Raw genomic sequence first — 14,598 nt, 5'->3', positions numbered from 1 at the left:
AGGAAGAAAAAAATCACATTTCACAAGCAGACAATATGTTATATAAATGTTATGTTGCAGTAAGTAATCGTTTAGCTTAATTCTCTACATTTAATAATGTACTCAACTTTTCATTACCTAAAAGAAATTCTTTTGAAAATGTTTGACAAAAAGAAATGATTAAGTATTTCATAGGTAAAGATGTCTAATTTGATTAGATTATGCAATATATACATATATGCATATTATGTGACACTCCATTGCTCTTTATAACTTTCATGTTTTTAGGTATCTGTTCAAAAAGAAAATTTAGGTATCAGTCACAGTGGTAAACAACTTTAATCCCTGTACTTGGGAGGCATAGTCAGGCAGATATTTTTGAGATTGAGGCCAGTCTTTTCAACATAGGAAGTTCCAGGCTGGCTGGGGTTACAGAGACCTTGTCTCAAACAAGAGCAATAATAATAATAATAATAATAATAATAATAATAATAAATTTGTGTTTATGTGTGTATGTGTACGCCTTGTGTGTGTAAGTGCCTACATAGGACATAAATGGGGTTGCATCATTGGAGTTGGAGTTAGAGAATGTTGTAAACTGTCTGATATGGCAGATGGGAACTGAACTTGGGTCTTTTTGGAAAGAGGCAGCACTTGTAATCTGTGAGTAATTTCTCCAGGCTCAAGAACATTTTCTTTTATTCTTTGACAATTTCATCCTCTATACAATGAATTTTGATCACATGTACCCAGAACTTTTTCCTGACACCATCCTCTGCTAGATTTAGGAGCGTAGAGAACGGTAGGAGTTTACAGTTTATAAATAAAAGTGAGAACCAGACCTACAACAGGCAAGGAATGTGTTCTTTTATTCAAAGAACACAGCAAAGGGCCCCAAAACCCTTCTGTGGAATAAGGGCATCTGCATTGGAGGAAGAGGCAGTTTGGGCTTATATAGGAATTCTGTTGAATGCAGCTGTAGGAATTTGCTTGGTGCCAGGGTCTGTCTCCCAAGATTATTTTCTCAGGCAGGTGAGCTATCTTAGGGCACTAAGGGAGACAGTTTGGCTCCATAAACAGTCTCCTTAAGTCCAGGGAGTGACCAGTTGATAAGACCTGAGCAAGGCTAGTCTGTCAATTTAGGGCCAGTTGGCCACTTCAAGGGATTTATGTCTTTCCCTAATGAGGCTCATGGCTCTTCTGCAATTCATACAATCTATGATCCTCAACATGTCCTCTTCCCACTTTTGTGGCTATAAACAACCATTCTTAAAGTGAAGTTTCACATTTCAGTATAAGAAAACAACAGTAATAGGTCCCATCTCTAGAGCTTATGACCAAAATGCTTAATATTTAAAAAATATTTTAATTATTTCTTTTACACTATGAGTATGAGTGTATTTCCTACAGTTATGTAAGTACACCCATGTTGTACAATGCCCATGGAGGTCAGAAGAGGGTGTCAGATCCCTTGAAACTGGAGTTTCAAACAGTTTTTAGCCACCATGTAGGTGTTGGGATTTGAAAGTGGATCCTCTGCAAGAGCAGACTGTACTCTTAATTGCTGAGCCATTTCTCCGGTGCTCAAAATGCTTAAATTTTATTATGTGAATTATTACAGAGTTGTCCATAGACATTTAGTATAATAGTATCTACAAATTCTATGAAATATGAAAATTATTCTTTAAGAATATAAATGTGGATATATATATATATAAAATCATAACCTTAGTTAGGAAGTGTATTGAACCACCCAGAGAATATGACTTTAGTAAGTTCTTTCTTCTTCAAAATGTCAAATAACTTACAAAGTCATATTGTTCATGACTACACACACATATACATATTTATATAGAGAGATGTACATATATATAGAGAGAGAGAAAGAGAGAGAGAATAAAGAGAAAAAACTCATTGAAAACAAATATCACTGTTTGGTAATAGAACTGTGACTCAGACTCTAATGAAGCAGCAATATCAAAGTTGTCAGTTACTGATGATCCTTAGTCAAGTCAAATTTCCTGTATATACAGTAAACCCAGAGCCCACAGATATTATCTCTCTGAAAGCTTTAAGTCTAATTTTAAATCCCTTAGTTTGGGATATATGCCACAGGAAACAAATTAATTTTCTTCAAATGTAGTGACTGTACTTAGTGTTTATACACTTGAAGCTTTATGCCTTATGATGCAATTTTTATTTGTGACTCAGAGCAAATCTTTGCATATAGCTTAAATTAAATTAATAGGCATATTTGTCAAAAGCTGACACTGTTGAAATGGCATTGTTTTAAATAAAAACTCTCAGAAATTTCTCAAATCTATGAAAGGATTGTGATGTATGACTTACTTGCGAAAGACAGAGTATGCCTTTCCACTTTTTGGAAGGAAGAATAGATTTACTCAATGGCAAATGGCAAAATATATATGTCCATGTAAAAATGAAATATATAATTACATTAACTGTACTCATTATTCAACACACACAGAACTACTTAACAATATATTGTCGTGAAGTTATGCATTTTGAACATAGGCTTGGAATCACCCAATATATGACTGCATATGTTGGTTTTAGTTAAAATAATATACACTTTTATCTAGTCAAGTACTCCTGGGAAGTAGTCTATAAACATCTGTATATTTTTTCCATCTGACAGTTCTTTGAAGTCTTCATTTTACTGTAGTTATTTTGGTGTTGAGGGGTAATTGTATAGCAATTTAAACCTTCCATCTTGGAGTGAGGTGGGTAAACAATGGGATGTTTGGAAAGGAGGTGAACGTATCATCCTGCATAGCTCATTAAGTTCAGCAAGTAAACAACTCAATATTTTCAGTAAGTCCCTAAAATTGACCAGGTTCACTAGCCACATCCCTCACCAAGATCCCTGAGCTACCTACAAGAAGTAGAGTCAAGTTTAACTGCTTGGGAAAAGCTAAGAAACTAAGATCAACTGAGCTTCCTGGAAAGGATACACTACAAGTCTGTTGAGCTGTCAGAACTTTGCACAGTGCAGTCCAGGTTTTCTGTTTTATGAGCTGTCACCTATACTGGGGTGGAATTTGGTGATGCAGCTGTGTCTTTGAGTAATTTCTGCTCCTGTAAGTAACTCTCACCCATTTTACTCTGAGCAACCCTAATAAAACACATTGGTTTACCAAGTTGGAATTTAGTCCGTCTTTTTAAAATTTGGTATAAGTAGATGTTTGCTACCATCTCAGGAATAGTGTCACACAACAGGTGTAAATGTCATTTAAAGATTTTATAAAGGTTATTTTATTATGTTTAGTTTTTAGATTTATTTTTGTTATTTTTATTGATATATATGTGTATGTCTGTGTAAGTGAATGTCACATGTGCATTTGTGATAAGGCCAGAAGGGGGCATCATATCCCCTGAGCTGTAGATAAAGGCAATTCTGAGCAGTCCAACATAGGTGCTTGGAATAAACACAAGTCCCCAGTAACAGCAGTATGTGCTCTTTAACATCTGTGTCATCACTCCAGCCCTAATTTAAGGAAAATACATTATGGTTTCTTTCTCTAATGAAAATCACCTTTTTATCTATTTGTTAAATAAATATCCATCTATGTTCATTTTCTTATGTTATTTTCATGAAAAGCTGACTTCATAAAAGATAACACAATATTAGTAAACAGAATGAGAAGTTCATTATATTCCATGAGAGAATTTAAACACTCATGAAAGCATGACAATCATCAGAATCTGATTAGACTGACTGACCTAATTACCCAAATACTCAGAGACTACAAAATGAATATTTGGGTCAATTAAATATTCATGTTAAAAACAAGACCAACTTACTTCTCTTCCTCTTTGTCCTTTGAAAACAAATGGCCACATTACTATAGTTATAATTATGCTGAAACATTTCCTTTGCTACTTTAGAGTTTAGAATACTTACAAACTCTATCATAATTTTGAATGACTTTATTATTTTAACACAAATGCTGTAGTTTAAGGATATACAGCATATATATTCATTAACTATTACCTTTTGTGTATGGGGAATTCTTTAATTTTTCATCTGTAAATTTTCCTTCCCTTTCTTGTAAAGAAAGAACGAGCTGTTGAATTAATGTTTAGAAAATGTCTAAGTCATGACTGAGTGTCATTAAACTCATTGTCTTCATGAGTATATTTTTCTTTCCTGCCTGTTATAAAATTGGAAAAATATTTCATCTTTTTATAATAGAACTTTTTATTTATTTCTCTAAAAATAATCAGTGATAGTTCTAGGGCTGTGCTGCTGGAGTTGAGTGCTGAGGGAATGGATATGATTTTTTATTTTCTTCATTCTTACTTTTCATTGTTCTTTTTAGGACATTAGATTGTGATGTTAACATGATATAAGAAAATGAGCATTGTATGTTACCAATGCTCAGAAAGCTGATTCCTATTTGTGAGGCTTTTGATGGTGACATGCATGGAACATAAGTTTAGTCATCACTGTCACTGCATACCTGTGAAATATCTGCAAGACCAGTTAGCTGGAGGATCTCGTGACTGTAAGTTCACTTCAGTGGAAGACTATGCTGTATGCATTCACTCACATCCTTTACTCAAGGCCTTTCCCAGATCCCCATCTGAACCGGAGAATTCAATCATCCCACATATACCTACAACAGGAGATCTCATCTTTGTTAACAGTTAACTTGGATTTAGCTTTGAAACTTCATTGTCTTTCCTACCCTGCAATAGCCAGCCACTACCATCCTTTCCACTCTGCCTTCAACATGATCATGCTGATACAATCACCATCGTGTTTTATATTGTTTAATGTGCTTCCCAACAGGCTTCTGTAGCATACACGGTAAATGGGTTCAGTTAAAATAAAATACTTGGTTGACTCTTCATCTCAAAATCCCAATGTGGCTCTTAGTCCATTTAGAGAGAAAGTCAAATCACTTGCCAAGCCTAGTAGACCTTTATGACTTCCTCCTTCACTGTGTGCTTCTTCGTGCAGGACCAATCTTCTTTGTTTCCACTTGGTTCAGAAAATTGTAATTTTTCTGGTGCTATAAAAGTCAAACTTTCTTTTTGTGATGATTAACATCCATTATTGATTTAGAATAATGTAGAAGATGGATAAGGCATGCCTCTGTGTATGTCTGTAGACGTGGGAAGAGACATCCAGAAGGTGAGTGGCTCTGTCTCATGAACTGGAAGTTTAAACACAAAAAAAGGAGAAAAGAGGCTAGTCTTATGATGATACCATTTCCTCTTCTGACTCCTAGCTGCCAGAATATGAGCTGCCATTTTGGGCCCTCCCTTCTTTCTTCAATGGACTAACACCTCTAAAACCTCAATAAACCAGCCTAAATAAATATTTTCTACTTTTTAGTTGTTTCTGCCTGATATTTCATCATAATTGTGCAAAAATGATTACCAATTTTATCTTGATACAACTATATATTTACAACATCATTCTTTATGCATGTACATATATTACATATGTGCACAGTAATGTTATATATGGCCAACTTGATAATCATTTCTAAGTGGCACCCCATCATGCATTGTGATGGTTGTTCTTATTATTGGCTTTACAGCATTGCCTTGTCACTGTCACTGACTCTGTTCAGCTCATATACTCTTCTATCTGCAGGGACTGCACTGGCTTCACTGGGATCGGTTCCTCACTCTGTCAGTTATTAGCAGATAAAATACTAAGGCATACTAGACTCATGTGTAGCCTGATTCTGATTTATTCTGTCCTGACTTCACATTAAAAGACCTGTGTCTGCTGGAACTGTGCCTCCCTCCACATTGAATTCACTACCTTCTTCACATTGATCCCTGTATTCTTTTGCATTCTTGAAGACTCATTTCTTTTGTGCCTTTTATCTAATTCTGGCGTGTTAACTCCTTGTTCTGTTGTCAGTAACCCTGAGTGAAAATCAGCTGCTGTGGCTGGCTGTAACAGTTTTGAACTGATAATCAGAAAATCATATATTGGGTCTTAACTCTGCAACATTTTAACTATAAGTAAATAATTTCATTTTTACCTTAATAATTAATCAAAGCCTTACAATGCCCCCAGTAGACATAATCAAGTTGTTTTAATTATATGATTAATTAATTAATTAATCCACTTTAGCCTTTCAGTTATGGATCTTTCCTATTTTACAGCATCTTTACTTATATTGAAATTTTATTTCTAACTTTCAGTTCTGATTTGTTGCTGAAAATCCGATAAACATAGACAATAGTAATTGCAGCCTGTCTGGTTATATGTACTTCTGGGCACTCTTCTGATATGGAAACAGGCTGATGATGTTGATATCTTGACATAAACACAGACTGTCTGTGAAGGAAGAAGTCTTGTGGGCTGTCCACACTCTGGGCCACTCTCATATAGCAGGAACTAGGGGAACATGCCAATTACTACTTCCCTTGAGAAGCTGTAGCTGTTACAACATTGTTACTAGATGTTATTTTTGTTAACAATTCTTCTTCTCTTTTGTACTCAGATTATCATCAATCATTTATGGCTAGAAGGGAAAGAAACACACAATCTTTCTTGAGAGAAATTTGGAGTCTATTTTTATTAACCCTTACCTTGAATTCCTCATTTCAAGTAATCTGAACTGAAAGAATGTCAACTTATCCACAGACTTCCAGGCAGTAGGTTAAATGTCTAATCAAGAGTGTAGCCTCATGAGCCTTATAGGGTTCCCTTAGATGCTGTTCTGAGCTGGAAAAGAATGTGCTAAATTCAGAATCAGCCAAAGGCAAAGGCAAGGACTGAACTGCACAGACAAGTCGTGTAACCACAGAGTGTCTTTTTAGTGTCCTTTCCAAACATGAGTGGTGAGATCATGCTGTCTCACTTTCAGAAACTCAGTGTCATGATTCATAATAGTTTATATATTCAGAATGGCTGGAACCAGAGTCCATGGTTGAGAAGTCAAGATAAATGACCACATTTACTGAGGTTCTAGACGTTGGTAGTGGATAGTTATTTCTACTCACTTGAATCAGAAAGAAATGCACATCTTGATAGACATAATCTTGGGATTTAAAAGTAACTGCAGCTTTAGCTGTAAACTATACATGGAGTCAATTCAGTTTTGATTTCTGTAATTTTCATAAAATATTTAAATCATGTTCTTTTAGTTTTGTTTATCTCATCTTGAAGATGAGAATAGTGACTGGAGAGATGGCATGGGATTTGTTGGGGAGCATATGGAAGGAATTGGAGGAGGAAGGGCTGGAGAGATGATTTCATTAAGAGCACTGGCTGCTCTTGCAGAGGACCCAGGTTTGAATCCCAGAACCCACATGATTAACAACTTTTTGTAACTGCTGTTCCAGGGGAATTAGACACTCTCTTCTGACCTCTGAAGGCGTTGCATAACACAGGTGTACTTATGTACTTTCAAGCAATGCACTCAAACACATAAAATAAAAATAATAAATAAAATATTTTTAAAAGAATTGGATGGGGAAATGATTAGTACATATTATGTTTCATTGTATGCACATGTGTGTATATATATGTGTGTGTAACAATAATCATTAAAGAAAAGGTCATGGTAGTGATAGGGAGTAGGGGAACATGGGAGGAGTTGAAATGGGGAAAGGTAGAGGTAAAAATTATACTCATATATTAAATTTTTAAAAATAAAAAATTTTCATTTTATATAAAAAATGAAATATGGCATGATGATACATGTTTGTAATTTCAGCACTGGGGAAGTAGAAACAGGCAGACCTCTGGGTTCCCTGGTCATCTAGCCTAGCTTGGCAAACTCTGGGCCAGTAAGAGACCCTGCCTCAAAAAAAGCAAGATGAATATTTCCTGAGGATTGACAACTGAGTCCGTCCTTTGACCTGTACTCATATATGTATACTCTCACACATACAAATGTCGATACATATATAGACAATGTATACTATAATAACACACACATTTGCTTTAAAAAGAAATAAAGTAGGACCCAGACACCTCCAGTTGCCTGAAGTGTGAGCTTTTCCGCTACCATGTGAATTCAGGATATGGGATGACTCAATAATTACATGATTATGCCCAAGGACTAAAGATGTGTTCAAGAGGCAACCAGACTCTTCTATTTTGGACATTTTCACTAAGTATATATATGCTTTTTAAAAAATATTTTTTCAGTCACTTAACCAACCCTTTTTCAGAATTAATGTTTCCTACAAATGAATTTTTATTGCATTATAATAATCATCCCAACTTAGTTTATGTGTTTCCAATTTCCCTACAACCTTCAGAACAGTGACTCAGAGCTACTGAAATCTAAGCCTCCTGAGTTCCTTTTCCAAGATTCCAAATAAGTGTATTTACAGTTTCTTAGTTTAAATTGATGAACAGTGGAAAAGATTATGGCTAAGTAGAACCACATTCTGAGGGAAAATATAAACAAGTGACATTTCTCCAAAGTCACCTCAGTTTATCAATTTGATGAGCAAGATTTGATCCTCTTTTTCATGTTTCCTCACAATCCAAATTTAGAGGGGAAAGGGCCAGTTCTTTGTGTAGCTTGTTAACTATAGCTCTGAAAACTGTGGTGCATGTCCTAGAGTTCAACTTTGTTTTGACACTGTCTGGAATTACCAAAGTTTAAAGGCTCCATCTAGCATAAGATGATTGCTTCTTCAGGCCATGTTATATCTTGGGACTTCTGCATTTTTTGTCCAACTAGCTATCAATTCACAGGCTCCCATAACCATACTGGTTTTAAAAAATAAGGCTCAAGTGATACACAGATTCCAGTAAGACACTATGTAGAAAACACCAGTATTACAGAAGTTACAACTGAAAAAGTTTCAAATGGAGGAGCCTAGGATGCAGAACTCCCTGGCGTTGGAGTCAGACTGTACCACTCTCTGAACAGAGAAATGTATTCACCTACAAGGAGGCTCTTTTGAGCCTTCTCTGTCTAGAGTTTAACTAAAGTTTTACTATGTGAGTAGTCAAGTTATTGAACTCAGACCTCAGCATCTCCATTATCATAACTTAGGATGGGGAATGTTGAAAGTCTAACTCTTAAATATCACAGTAGCTCATTTTATGGCATGGAAAGTCCCCCATTTGAAACTGTCTTAGAGGTCTACATTGAGACACCTAATTACCCTAAACCAGGTGTGATTGAAAGCACTCATTATGCTTGGCATAGACAATGTTTTAAAACAGGAAAAAAATATACATTTTATTATAACACCACCATTGACCATTTTCTTTTTTAATATTTTATTCATTATTTTTAGTTTATGTGTATGTGTGTATGAGTATATTGCCTGCATCTATGCAAGTGCACCCATGTCCGTGCAAGGCCCACGGAAGTCAGAAGAGGCTGTAGGATCTCCTGGAACTGGAGTTACACATCATTGTTAGTCGCTAGGTGGGTGCTGGGACCCAAAGTCAGGTCCTCTGCAAGAGCAGCTAGTGCTCTTAACTGCTGAGTCATCTCCCCACCTCCAAGAAAAGATTTTTAAAGGCCAAACACTGCAAGTGAGAGCAGGGACATAGACAGGTGTAACTAAGAAAATGAGCAATCATTTTGATGAGAGATCAATGGATTTCTTGATTATGTTCAAACCTACTGAATATCAGCCACTCAATTTATTTAAAAAAGTTCAGATCTCAATTATTCTTTTGAGGAAGTATTGATTCTTTTGTGCTATATTTTAGATGGCAGTTAGCTTTAATCATTTTTAGAAAGTTATTTATTATTCTTGAGTCACATGTTCTCTTCTAAGGAGCTGAATATTAGCCATTTATGCTAGTTTTATAAAGATTAAGCCTGCTACTTTAGGTTAATCGCTATTACCTTGTAGAATAGACTTCATAATCCTAAATGTGTAATTGAGTGATATTTAATTTATTAGAAGATGAGACATGCATTTTTAAAAATTATTGCTATGTCCTCAGTTATGTACATAGTGGAGGTTTGGAAACTGAAAAGAAGTTAGGACTCATAAGTCTACAAAACCCATCATGGAACTCTTAGCAGTGAAGTTAGGTAAATATTAATGCCATTTCTCAGAGTATGCCACCATAATGTAAATTAACGAAACTTATATTCATTGAACTTGACTGCTTTCTTCTAGTTAGAACATCCTTTGTCTCCATAGTTTTATAGTTTTGGAGTCCAAATCATTTGAACATTGTAGAAATCAGAATGAATGATGAAGGTGAAGAGGAGAATGGTGATTTATGCTTGACATAATATGAGTGTGGAATGTGTACTATGAAGCATAATTATACAAACAATATTTAAAGTCAATGATTGTTTTCCAATTTCAAATGGGAAATAGTAATAATTCTCTGCATGATCTAAAAACAAAACATGAGCATGTTCAAATTGCTTCTCTGTTGGTTTCTTGTATAAACCTTGCACATCTCCTATCTACTTTAATTTGCTCCAATTTTGGTCTCTTAGGAGAAAACCAATTTTCCACAACTTCTAATTTCCTGTTGCCAAGGTAACAACTGTTTTGAGATCTTATCACAGAGAATCTACAGAACAACTGACATTACTCATGAGCTTTATTTATTGATCATATCTTCTTAAAATATCTGCTGGAAAGACATGAAGGAAGATTTTACACTAAAATTTACAATATGATTGTGAATTTTACATTTTCCTCCTTTTTCTCTAAAGATACATTAAAACCTTCATTTGTGAAATATGTAAGAGTTACCACTAACATACAGTATGACCGGCACAAAATGAGAATGATAAAAGGATGCATTTCCTAAATCTGAGAAATTATTAGACAAGGAGAATTTTTAAGGCATTTTGTCTCAACAATTGATGGCTTATTCAATTTGAAAGAGTTTCAATTAAAGCTCATTAAAAAATCCAACTACTGAGGTAAGAAAGATGGTTCAGCAGTTAAGAGCATTTCCTTCTCTCTCAGAGGACCTGAGTTAGGGCCCAGTACCTACACATACACAAAAATAAAGTAAATAAATTAATATTTTAAAAATCCAACAATTTAGATACTTTATATTTTAGATGTTCAAATGTTCATATTTTAATTTGGAGGAATTGCACAGAATCTGAAACACATTGGTGTGCATCTAAATTTTATTCCACACTGTAGGTAATACGAGCAAAATGTACAAGAGGAAATCAACTCAGGGAACTGGATAAAAAGAAAAAATGTTTTGTCTATGCATTAAAAGGACTATGTCTACAGAGAACTTTTGCTTTGATAGTGCCCCAAATCCTAGCCCCTCATCCAAAAGTGAAGACATTCCCATGCTTGGGAATGGCAGTGAGTTGAAAAGTCTGGTTTTCCAACTTTTGTAATTGACTTCATAGTATATTTCCAATCAAAATAGTACTGAAAATAGTCAGAGATCACAGAAGCATTATGACCAGGCCACAAAATCCAGGTTTTTTCACTTGGACATATATTTTTTTTTGAGATTCACACATTCTCTTATTATTTCTAGACCTTGTGCCAAAAACTCCCACTTACAGTAGTAATTAGAATTAGTGTTTCCAATGCATGCCTCCATCTTCCTAACAAACAATAAAAAAGAGTGGCACTTACAAACATGCAATTAATGAAGATTTTCTTTACTCCATTTGATTAATACAACTCAATTTTCTAGGTATTTTCCACAATACCCTAGAAGACCCACTTCCTGTTCCTGAATCACTACAAGTGTTGTCTACAATATTACAGATCCTACAGTTTTGAAAGAAAATTGCTCCTTTCTACCTCTCATTAAATTACCTGAAACTCTGTATATCTGCCTGGTCTGTCATCGACTGTTGTCATTCTGGGCCTTGTACAGTTTGAGTTCAGTAATTTAATAAACTGAAAATACCTCAAATACTAAATCCAAAATGTTGGAATTAGCCTAGAATGAAAATCATTGTGTCTGCTCTGCTAATTAGAGGCAAATCTGTGAGAAGTTAGGAAGGGCCTATGAAATCTTCACAGATGTGGATGTGGCTTCTGTCTACATCTCCATCTGAATGTTTCACCAGGCTTGTTGCTATGCATCTGAACCTCTGGGAAGAAAAGGGACAGGAGGGACACCATGTCATATGCATACACTTATTGATTCTCATAGTTCTATGGCTATTACCATTCACAGAAGCCTAACACGTGCACCCAAGCAGTTTACCATAGTCGGCAGGACCTAATGGGAAATAAAATAGAAATCATAAGGTGTGAAAAACTAAGAGGAGTAAAAGAATCAAAACTTTAGAAAATATATTTAATAGAATAACTATTATTACTAACTCAAGTATTACATGAATTTGTTCTAATAAGTAGGGGGTCATGATTAGGGTTTGCAACTCTGGATTAGGCCCCCTAACTCTGCCACTAACAGGTCTTACTCTGCCTACATGAGCTTCTTGTTAAGGGCACTTGAATACTCTGAGCCTTCCTTTTATTATTTACAAAATTGGGAGAACAAAATCCATAATTCAAGTGCTTTTGGATTTTCAGTCAAGAAAATTGAACACAGGCAATTTCTGAAACTATGTGGCTACATGTGGATGACTGTTTTGAGTTTAAGACCAGAACCTGTGGAGTCAGTCTATCTACCTATTCCTATTCCTGATGTAGGCTATATAGATCTTGGTATTTAGGTTCCTTGCACAGCCCATGAGCACCTCCACCACCTGGCTTGTTGGCTCTTTCCACCACCTCCATTACAAGCAGCACACCCAAGTGCCTGGAAAGAGAACATGGTCATGTTCACTTGAAGGCCTTTTTCTGTGTAAGACCTTCTTACATCATGTTTTTTTTCCCCCAAGATCCCTATGAGGACATAGTTTGACCAAGGCTAGAGTTCTGATCATGAACATAACGCTGTTTCTAAGTCTTTCTCAATGCTATTCATTCTTCATTTGGAGTAGTGCTAGGAGCAATAGTGACAGCAGGACATTACTTCCTCCTTTACTCCTCGTTCTTCCTCTTGACGTTGATAAATGTGATACTAACACTATTCTAAGTTCTTCGTACGTAGTAACTTACTTAAGTATCACAGTATTCCTATAGAGTAGAAACAATTTTATCTCCATTTTACAGATAAGGGACTGAAATGCAAAGTCATAAGTCAACTAGTTCAAATACCAACAAAAACTAATTCAACCCATGCCATTTTACTCCAGAGTTATCACTTAGTCACTGTACTGTTTCAGTTTCTTGGAGTGATTATAAGTGGCAGATGAACCTAGAATTTTGTAGATGATAGGCAGGTATTCTTATACACTGAACTATCTTTCTGGCCTTCTTGTTTTACTTTTTGTATTTTTTAATCTCATTGAGTCATTTAGTCTGACCTTGACATTATTCTCTATCCCATTCAGAATGTGAGATTTTTATTCTCCTGCTTCACCCTACCAGGTACCTTGAGTTACAAGTTTTAAGGTAGGTTAAGTAACCTCAAGTATCAGCTATACCAAATATCACCACTTTAAAATCCAATTTATTAAAGTTATAATTTCAAGATTTAGTTTCAACATTCAAAAATTAAATAAGTACAAATCCTCTACACATGAGTTTTAAGTAAAATGATTGTCATAGCATCTGCTAGTGGAACTTAAGATTCAAAACCAGAACTCTACTCAACATTGTTTCACAAAGATTTAATAACATGTAGTGTTGTCTTACAGTGCATATCAGTTACTCAATAAAAATATTGAGTTATTGCTATAGTCAAGGAAAATTTTAGTGTAAAAATGTATAAAAAATGTTACCCAAATGAAAACAAATGATATGTACTCAGAATTTGCTTGACAAGGGAGCCAACTTGTTATTTGACATCAACTAAAGTCAGGCTGAGGAACTGTGAAGGTTTATAATGAAAAGAGAAGAAAGACTTGTATGTACACTCACTGGGTAAGTGGGTTTGGATTTTGCTGTATTGTTGCATATGGGAACATATTCAGCTGGTTCCAAGTTGGAAGGAGGTTCAAAAAATAGGGGAATTTGCAATCATACATCAAGTTCTGTATTTGTGTGTGGGTTGTTTCAAAGATGAAATTTACTTATGAATATTTTCATAAGGTTGTAATCTTCATTTCTAGTTCTGGCCACCTCCAGTCTGTAATCAATCCCTTATATCTAGTTCAGTTAGCTGATAAACAGCAATGTTGCAAATGAAAGGGAGGAACAGAGATGTGCAGTGTTGAAAACTCATTGATTCTGCTCCAGAGCACTTTATTTGTTTGTTGTTGTTTTGGTTTCTTTATTGAGTCTTTAAAATTTCATCCAACATTTCCCACTCAAATCCAGACCACCTCCCCCATCCATGCCTTCCCCTATACCCCCACCAAATGCTATGCACTCTGCCATACATGCTGAGTCCTATTCATTCAGGTGTCTGTACCCAAATGTCCTTCAGTGTAAATGTATCCACTGGAGTCTAGTCACCCCATCCAGTGGTCTTATGTAAGTCATACTCTCCCTCACCCAGCAGCAATCAGTCTCAAATAGTTCTTAATCCAGAACACTTTCTTCCTCCTCCTTCTTTTGTCTTGTTTTTCATTCTTCTCATCTTCGTGCTACAACCTCACATTTGATCTTTTTATCAGAAGGAAAGTTATTAGTTGTCAATAGAGATGTTTGTTAATGTAAACACAGATCAACTCA

This window comes from Nannospalax galili, unplaced genomic scaffold (assembly GCF_000622305.1).
Source record: "Nannospalax galili isolate Female #2095 unplaced genomic scaffold, S.galili_v1.0 scaffold51, whole genome shotgun sequence".
Taxonomy (NCBI): Eukaryota; Metazoa; Chordata; class Mammalia; order Rodentia; family Spalacidae; genus Nannospalax; species Nannospalax galili.
Note: the sequence above shows the minus strand (reverse complement) of the source record.